We start from the raw sequence: 7,332 nt of genomic DNA on the forward strand, positions 1-7,332 counted from the left end.
AATAATAATACGCAAATGACACAATGGCGCCATCTACCTGTGAAAAAAAAGAACACAGTTACATTTAGAATAGTTTAGCTTTAAATTAGAAATTGCAAATATTAGTTATTAAAATAAATGTATAATTAAATATTAAATCATTTATAAAATGTTAATAAATTGTTATATTTAAGCATTTAAAATAAATACATTTTAAAAAATAAATAAGAAATTTGTTAGCAATAAACAAGCCTACCTGGATTTTTTTTCAACATAAACCTTAATTTAGATATGATAATCGAATCCTTAAAAAAAACGGCTATTCGAAAAAATGACTTTTCGAAATAAAGTATTCTCAAAATTTGTATTCGAAAGTTTAGGTTTCTATGCTAAAAAAACGATTGCCAATCCTTACCGCTATGGTACAAAATAGTGTGAGATAATGTTCACAAAAAGAAAGAAGTGTTCACAAAATGATAAGTCAGGATATGTAGGCCGGGGCCTCTCTTCCCCATGTTTTTATGACAGGACAAGGCGGGACACTTGAGCACTGGACACTCCACAGCTCCTTCGGCACAAGTTCACATTTCCTATCACCAGCAGCAGGGCCTTATGTGCCCAAGTCTCTTTAGTGCAAAAGTCTCTTGACTTAGAAGGCCTGATGTCCCATAAACAAATAAAGAAAAGTTCATTTCTCAGTGTTTTCTTTGGGTGATTTACTCTTCACCCAGGATCCTCCTCAGCAGGGCTCTGATCCTTCTTCCACCGTTAGCCTCCTTCCGTCAGGTTCAGACCAACTTCACTTTGTAAGCATCCCTCAGTTAGGTTCACCTTTGCTACAACAATCTTTTCAGGTGTATTACTATTTCTCCAGCATTGGATCTTTCATGGATTCACATGCTTAGAATATTCCCCGTCGTCAGACTGGGACCCTCGGTACACATATATAGCCTTTTCCTATAGGAAAACATTCGACACTTTTGTGTCCTATCTGCGTCCTTTTAGGACCCGCCTACGCATGCTCCGTAGGCCGTCCCAGTATAAGAGGCCCGCCCCCGCGGCTCCCCTTCAGATTTCAACCGTCTCCAAAGTAGTGGGATCTCCTCGCGTCGTCTTACTATTTTGTACAAGGTTGTGTACTGGAGTTGGAGTTCGAGGAAATTTTTCCTCCATGTCAGGAAAAAAGTTTACGAGGGGGACGGACATATGGATTGTATATACTGCCTCCACCCTCATCATTCGGCTGATGACTGCGACATATGCAAAGGGTTTTCTCAAAAGACCCTCAAAGACCGTAATCGACGGCTGGTGGCATGGCTGAATGATGGAGCGGGGGCATACCCCCCTTCAGAGGTAGGCTCCACACAATCGGCGAAAACATCACACTGCGCTGCCTCATCGGAACCACCGGCGAAGAAATCTCGACCGATGGAAAAAGAGTCATCTCGGAGTCATTCAGCTAAAGAATCCTCGTCGAAAAAATCGTCATCTTCATCAAAAAAGTATGACAAGGAAATGCCAAAATCCTCCTCGGGCGATCACCATAGATCGACCTCGAGTCGAGAGTCGAGTAAAGGCAGGCCAAGTGGGGAAAAGGCGGGACCGCCTAAACCACCTGCTAAGTCACCGTCGTCGACGGCGGTCCAATCATCGGCCTCCACCCTGCCACTGACGCATGTGGTATCCACCGTCCCACCGACAACGACTGCAACGGTGGCCTCGTCAACGGGGGTTCTACAGGAAGCCTGGAGGCCTGAGGTTTTTGATCCGATCCCCCCGGATACCTTATTGCAAGAACAGGCTGTGTCGCTGTCCTCGGGGGAGGACGAGAGCGGGAGAATAGCCGGCCTGGCGGACCTCGGGCTACGAGTGGTTGACAAGTCGTCGACGAGGGGATCCGGTATACCGGTATCTGCCCCTCTTCTCAATCATCAATCTGTTTTGTCGTTGGAAATTCTTTCCACGCTTCAGTCTTTGGCACAGTCATTGGACCAGAGACTACCTCAGGTAAACCTGCCTCAGTCACCCGTCGACGAGCCGGGCCCGTCCCGCCCACCGACGCACTTACGCACGCCAATCTCAGCACTGGCACCCCAAGAGGAAGATGAGCTGCCAGATTCGGAGTCTGACAGGGGAGCCATGTCGGATATCTCATCATCCCCCTCCAGGGATCCAACCTGGGAGTCAGAGGTGGAGTTAGAAACTCCAAGAAGCCCAGCTCACCCGTCCCCTCCGGACGACATTGCATCATTCCATTCTATGATGGAGAAGGCGTGTAAGGAATTTGGCTTGTCCCAGGAAGAACAGAAAAAGGACTGTTTTTTGTTCGACCACATGGGTAAGAGAAGGAGGTCTGTGTTCTCAATACCAATACTAGACCACGTGTGGAAGGAGGGGTTGCAGACAATGCGTCACCCCTTTTCGGAGCCGGCAGTGAAAGGACGCCTCGAGAAAAAGTTTAAGGCTCCAGAGTCTACCCCCAAGTGTTTATCCTCCCAACCAACGCCAGAATCGGTGGTGTCGGCGGCAGCGGCGAGGAAGGCGAAGGCCCAGCACAAGTGCACGACTCCGCCTGAAAACGAAGCAAGAAGCCAGGATGCCTTTGGCAAAAAAGTGCTATCCGTGGGAGCAACCACAGTAAAGGCCGCAAACTCTCTGGATATCGTAGCCAGATACGACAGAGAAATGTGGCACAGGCTAGCGCCGTTGCTGGATCATCTTCCGGAAGAGCATAGGAAGGCAGCGATGTTACTTGTCCGAGAGGGTGAGGAAGCTTCCAATCACGCAATAAACATCGCGGTGGACCTCGCTGAGTCAGGCTTCAAGCAAGTCAATAATGGGGTCGTATTACGACGACAGTCATGGCTCAAGTGTACCTACTTCAGACCAGAGGTACAATACAAAGTATTAGATATGCCTTTTGAGGGAGACCTTCTATTTGGAGAAAAGGTAGACGAGGCCCTAAAGGGAATGAAAGAGGACTCGGACACGGCACGTTCATTGGGGGTCCTCCAGAGCGGCCGAAGCTACAAGTCTTTTCGTCCCTTTAGAGGGGCTTCAGGTAATTCCAGATTCTCTGCGTCTGGAGACAGATCCTTTGGCAGGTCGGCTTACCCCTCCCAGGGATACAGGCGTGCTTCCCAAACGGCAAACCGACGCCGGAACTTCCAGACGTCCAGGAAGAGACCATCCTATCCGTCGTCGCCGAGAGACAAACAAAATAAAGATCAACAGTGACAGTCAACACACCGTTCTGGGGGGAAGAGTGTCTGCATATGTCGACGAATGGGAACGAATAACGACGGATCAATGGGTACTGGATACTGTAAGGAACGGACACTCTCTACAATTCAAGCACAGCCCTCCGCACATTCCACCTGCGTTCACCGCTCATTCCCATCTGAGGATACTGCAACAAGAGGTAACACTCATGTTAGCAAAGGGCGTGATAGAATTAGTTCCAACATCACACAGGGGTCAAGGAGTCTACTCAAGATACTTTGTCGTAAAAAAGCCGAACGGCAAATGGCGTCCCATTTTAGACTTACGCGATCTCAACAAGTCTTTAAAGAGCCTAAAATTCAAAATGCTCACGCTGCAGGAAGTAATCCGCGCCGTTCAAGAAGGGGATTTTCTAGCGTCCCTGGATTTACAGGACGTGTACTTCCACCTTCCAATGTGTCGGAAACACAGAAAATTCCTGAGATTTGTAATAGGACGGACTCACTACCAGTTCACGGTTCTTCCCTTTGGGCTCAAGACCTCCCCCAGAACGTTCATAAAATGCCTGGCCCCAGTAGCGGCATGGCTAAGGAAGCAAGGCCACCACGTATACCCATACCTCGACGACTGGCTGGTAAGGGGATCCTCAACAGCGTCGATGAACACAAGTTTGCAAGCTACCATGCAGCTTCTGCAACAGCTGGGATTTGCCATAAACTTCGAGAAATCCTCTCTGCGGCCATCGAGAACGTTGGTGTTCCTGGGAGCACAGTTCGAGACCCAGTTAGGGCTAGTGAAGTCCTCTCTCGACAGAACCTCAAAACTCAATCAGCTGGCGAGCCGACTACGACAAACCACCAGGCTCTCAGTGAGGAAATACGTTTCGGTCCTAGGGGCCATGGCATGCTGCATCCATCTGGTGGCAAACTCGCCTATTCATGAGGCCACTCCAGGAATTCCTTGCGGACCGATGGACGCAGGCCCAAGGATCGTGGTCAGACAAGATAACCATCGACGACGACAAGCTGCTTCGGACCCTGCAGTGGTGGCAGAGTTCCCACAATCTGAACAACGGTGTACCCCTACAGGAACCGGAGTTTCAGCGAACCATATTCACGGATGCGTCCCTAACCGGATGGGGAGCTCACATGGGTACTCTTCAAACGCAAGGTCGCTGGTCTCCAACGGAGTCACTCCTACACATAAACGTGTTAGAGCTCAGAGCAGTACGATGGGCCTTGAAGGCATTCCTACCACACATCAAGGGATCGCGAGTACGAGTACTGACCGACAATACGAAGGCCATGTTTTATTTGAGAAAACAAGGAGGGACGCGATCAAGAACTCTTTCCATAGAGGCCCAGAAAACATGGCATTGGGCATTGAAGCACGGGATTTCCATCGTGGCTCACCATCTACCGGGAGTGAGGAATTCGCAAGCAGATTCCCTCAGCAGAAGAATGGCCCAAATACACGAATGGGAAATGGACACAGTTCAGCTGATGAAAGTGTTCAAGAAATGGGGTCACCCCCCTCTGGACGCTTTCGCAACCAAGGACAACAAGAAATGCGAGCAATTCGCAAGCAGATGGCCTCAGGAGGGTTCCATGGGGGAGGCATTCTCCTTTCCATGGACGGACATGTTCCTTTATGCTTTTCCTCTGTTCCCCCTCATACGGAGGACAGTACAGTGGATACGCAGATACAGTTGCCCGGTAATTCTAGTGGCACCGTATTGGCCGTGGCAACCGTGGTTCTCCGACCTGCTTCACCTGTCGCTGGAACATCCAATAGCGTTTCCGAGAGTCCCGAACCTACTATCCCGGGACAAAGGCACGGTGTGGCATCACGGCCTGGACAGTCTCAACCTTGCAGCCTGGCTCCTGACTTTTTGGAGTTCGGTGCTTCAGACGTTTCGGAAGATTGCCAAAAAATTCTGCAAGCGGCTCGAGCCCCTTCTACCAACAAATCTTACACCTATAAGTGGAGGAGGTTCTGTGAATGGTGTCGAGGACAGCAAGGCCTACAACCGTTGACGGTGACGCCGGAACAAGTGCTACCTTACCTGCTTCTCTTGGCGGAAAGTGGTTTATCCTTCACATCGATAAAGGTGCACCTGCCGGCAATCGCGAGGTTCATGAGGAAGAGACAGTCGTCTCCTCTATTCAGCGACAGACTGGTGAAACACTTCATGAGGGGTTTATTTCGAACTTTTCCCTCGGTGAAACGTTTCCCTCCAACTTGGAGTCTCAACACAGTGTTGGCAGGCTTAATGAAACCACCCTTTGAGCCCATGGCCACGTCGGACATGAAATTCATATCGTGGAAGTTGGCATTCTTAATTGCCATCACGTCAGCTAGGAGAATCTCGGAACTGCAAGCGCTGGTCGTAGACCTGCCATACTTGAGATTCTTTAAGGACAAGGTGGTCCTGGCAACTAATCCTACGTTTGTCCCAAAAGTTCCGACAGTGTATCACAAACACTCGTCCATTGTTCTCCCTACTTTCTTCGCGACCGCATCATCGGCGGCAGAAAAAGCTCTTCATACCCTGGACGTTAAGAGGGCTCTGAAATTTTACCTAGAGCGTACACAGGAACTCAGGTCTACTCGTCAACTCTTCATCGCATATGGTCCGTCGACGAGGGGAAAAGCAATCTCTAAACAAGGATTGGCTCGATGGGTCTCATCGACGATTGCGTTTTGCCACTCCAAGGCCGGAAGGCCGCTGCAAGGGCATCCTAGAGCCCATTCTACAAGATCAACGTCCTCCTCAGCAGCATTATGGGCAGGAATTCCGCTGGCAGACATATGCCAGGCTGGGGCATGGTCAGTGCCCCACACGTTTACCCGCCACTACTGCCTTGCCAGGCAGCATGCGGACGAGGTGCAGATGGGAAGAGCTGTCCTGCGCCATCTGTTTCAGTAAGGTAAGCTCCACGCTGTGGAGAGTCGATTTTCTACCTTTTGATGACAGTATACTTTATGTGGGTATGGTTATATGACTTAACTTATTCCTCTGTATATATGCATTGTGTATTATGGTGAGGGTATATTACATTACATTCTCACCGCCATTTCAGATGTTACTGCTATACAATCTATTCTAAGCATGTGAATCCATGAAAGATCCAATGCTGGAGAAGGGAATAGTTTCTTACCTGTAACTCCATTTCTCCAGCATTGGTATCTTTCATGGATTCACATGCGCCCGCCAGCCTCCCCGGAATGCAATGTATTTGCTTGATAAGTTTAACCCTTCCTACTTTGGAGGGGCCGAAATCTGAAGGGGAGCCGCGGGGGCGGGCCTCTTATACTGGGACGGCCTACGGAGCATGCGTAGGCGGGTCCTAAAAGGACGCAGATAGGACACAAAAGTGTCGGAAGTTTTCCTATAGGAAAAGGCTATATATGTGTACCGAGGGTCCCAGTCTGACGACGGGGAATATTCTAAGCATGTGAATCCATGAAGGATACCAATGCTGGAGAAATGGAGTAACAGGTAAGAAACTATTCCCTTACCCTAGTTCGCAGGCATCCCTCAGTCAGGTTCACATTTGCTACCACAATCTTCTCGGTGTTGTTCACCCCAGATCCCCCTCTTCCGGGCTCAGACACTTTCTTTACAATTAGTCCCCCTCTTCCGGGCTCAGACCAACTTCTCTTTACAATTAGTGTCATGATGGATTTATGAACTCTGACCTAGTGTGCAGAGGTTCAGAAGGCCAGCCTAGTTTCTTGGAACAGGGTAACCTTCTGGACAAGCCAGACCAATCAAGGTAGCATTGGCGACGGTCAATACTAGGGCTCAGGAGGGGAGAGGGTGATCCAAAGCCCACAATGAGCACACACAGTAAACAAAATCACAAATTACTCTCAGTCAGGTGTATGTATTAAAAATTCATATACATTTATTAAAGTGAAACCACAGCAACATTAACAAAACGAACACAACACTATCCATGAAACATATATACAGTAACTATTGGCCTAAAGTAATATTTGACAAGTATAGATCCACTATCTGCAACAGAAAGGGGTTATACAGAGCAAATATACTTTAGGCAGACCTTCAACAACTCAAACCCTAACTAATAGGCAGCCCAGTCCCTAAGAAGTGTGGCGCCTTGC

This window comes from Ambystoma mexicanum, chromosome 2p (genome assembly GCF_040938575.1).
Source record: "Ambystoma mexicanum isolate Mex_15411 chromosome 2p, UKY_AmexF1_1, whole genome shotgun sequence".
NCBI lineage: Eukaryota > Metazoa > Chordata > Amphibia > Caudata > Ambystomatidae > Ambystoma > Ambystoma mexicanum.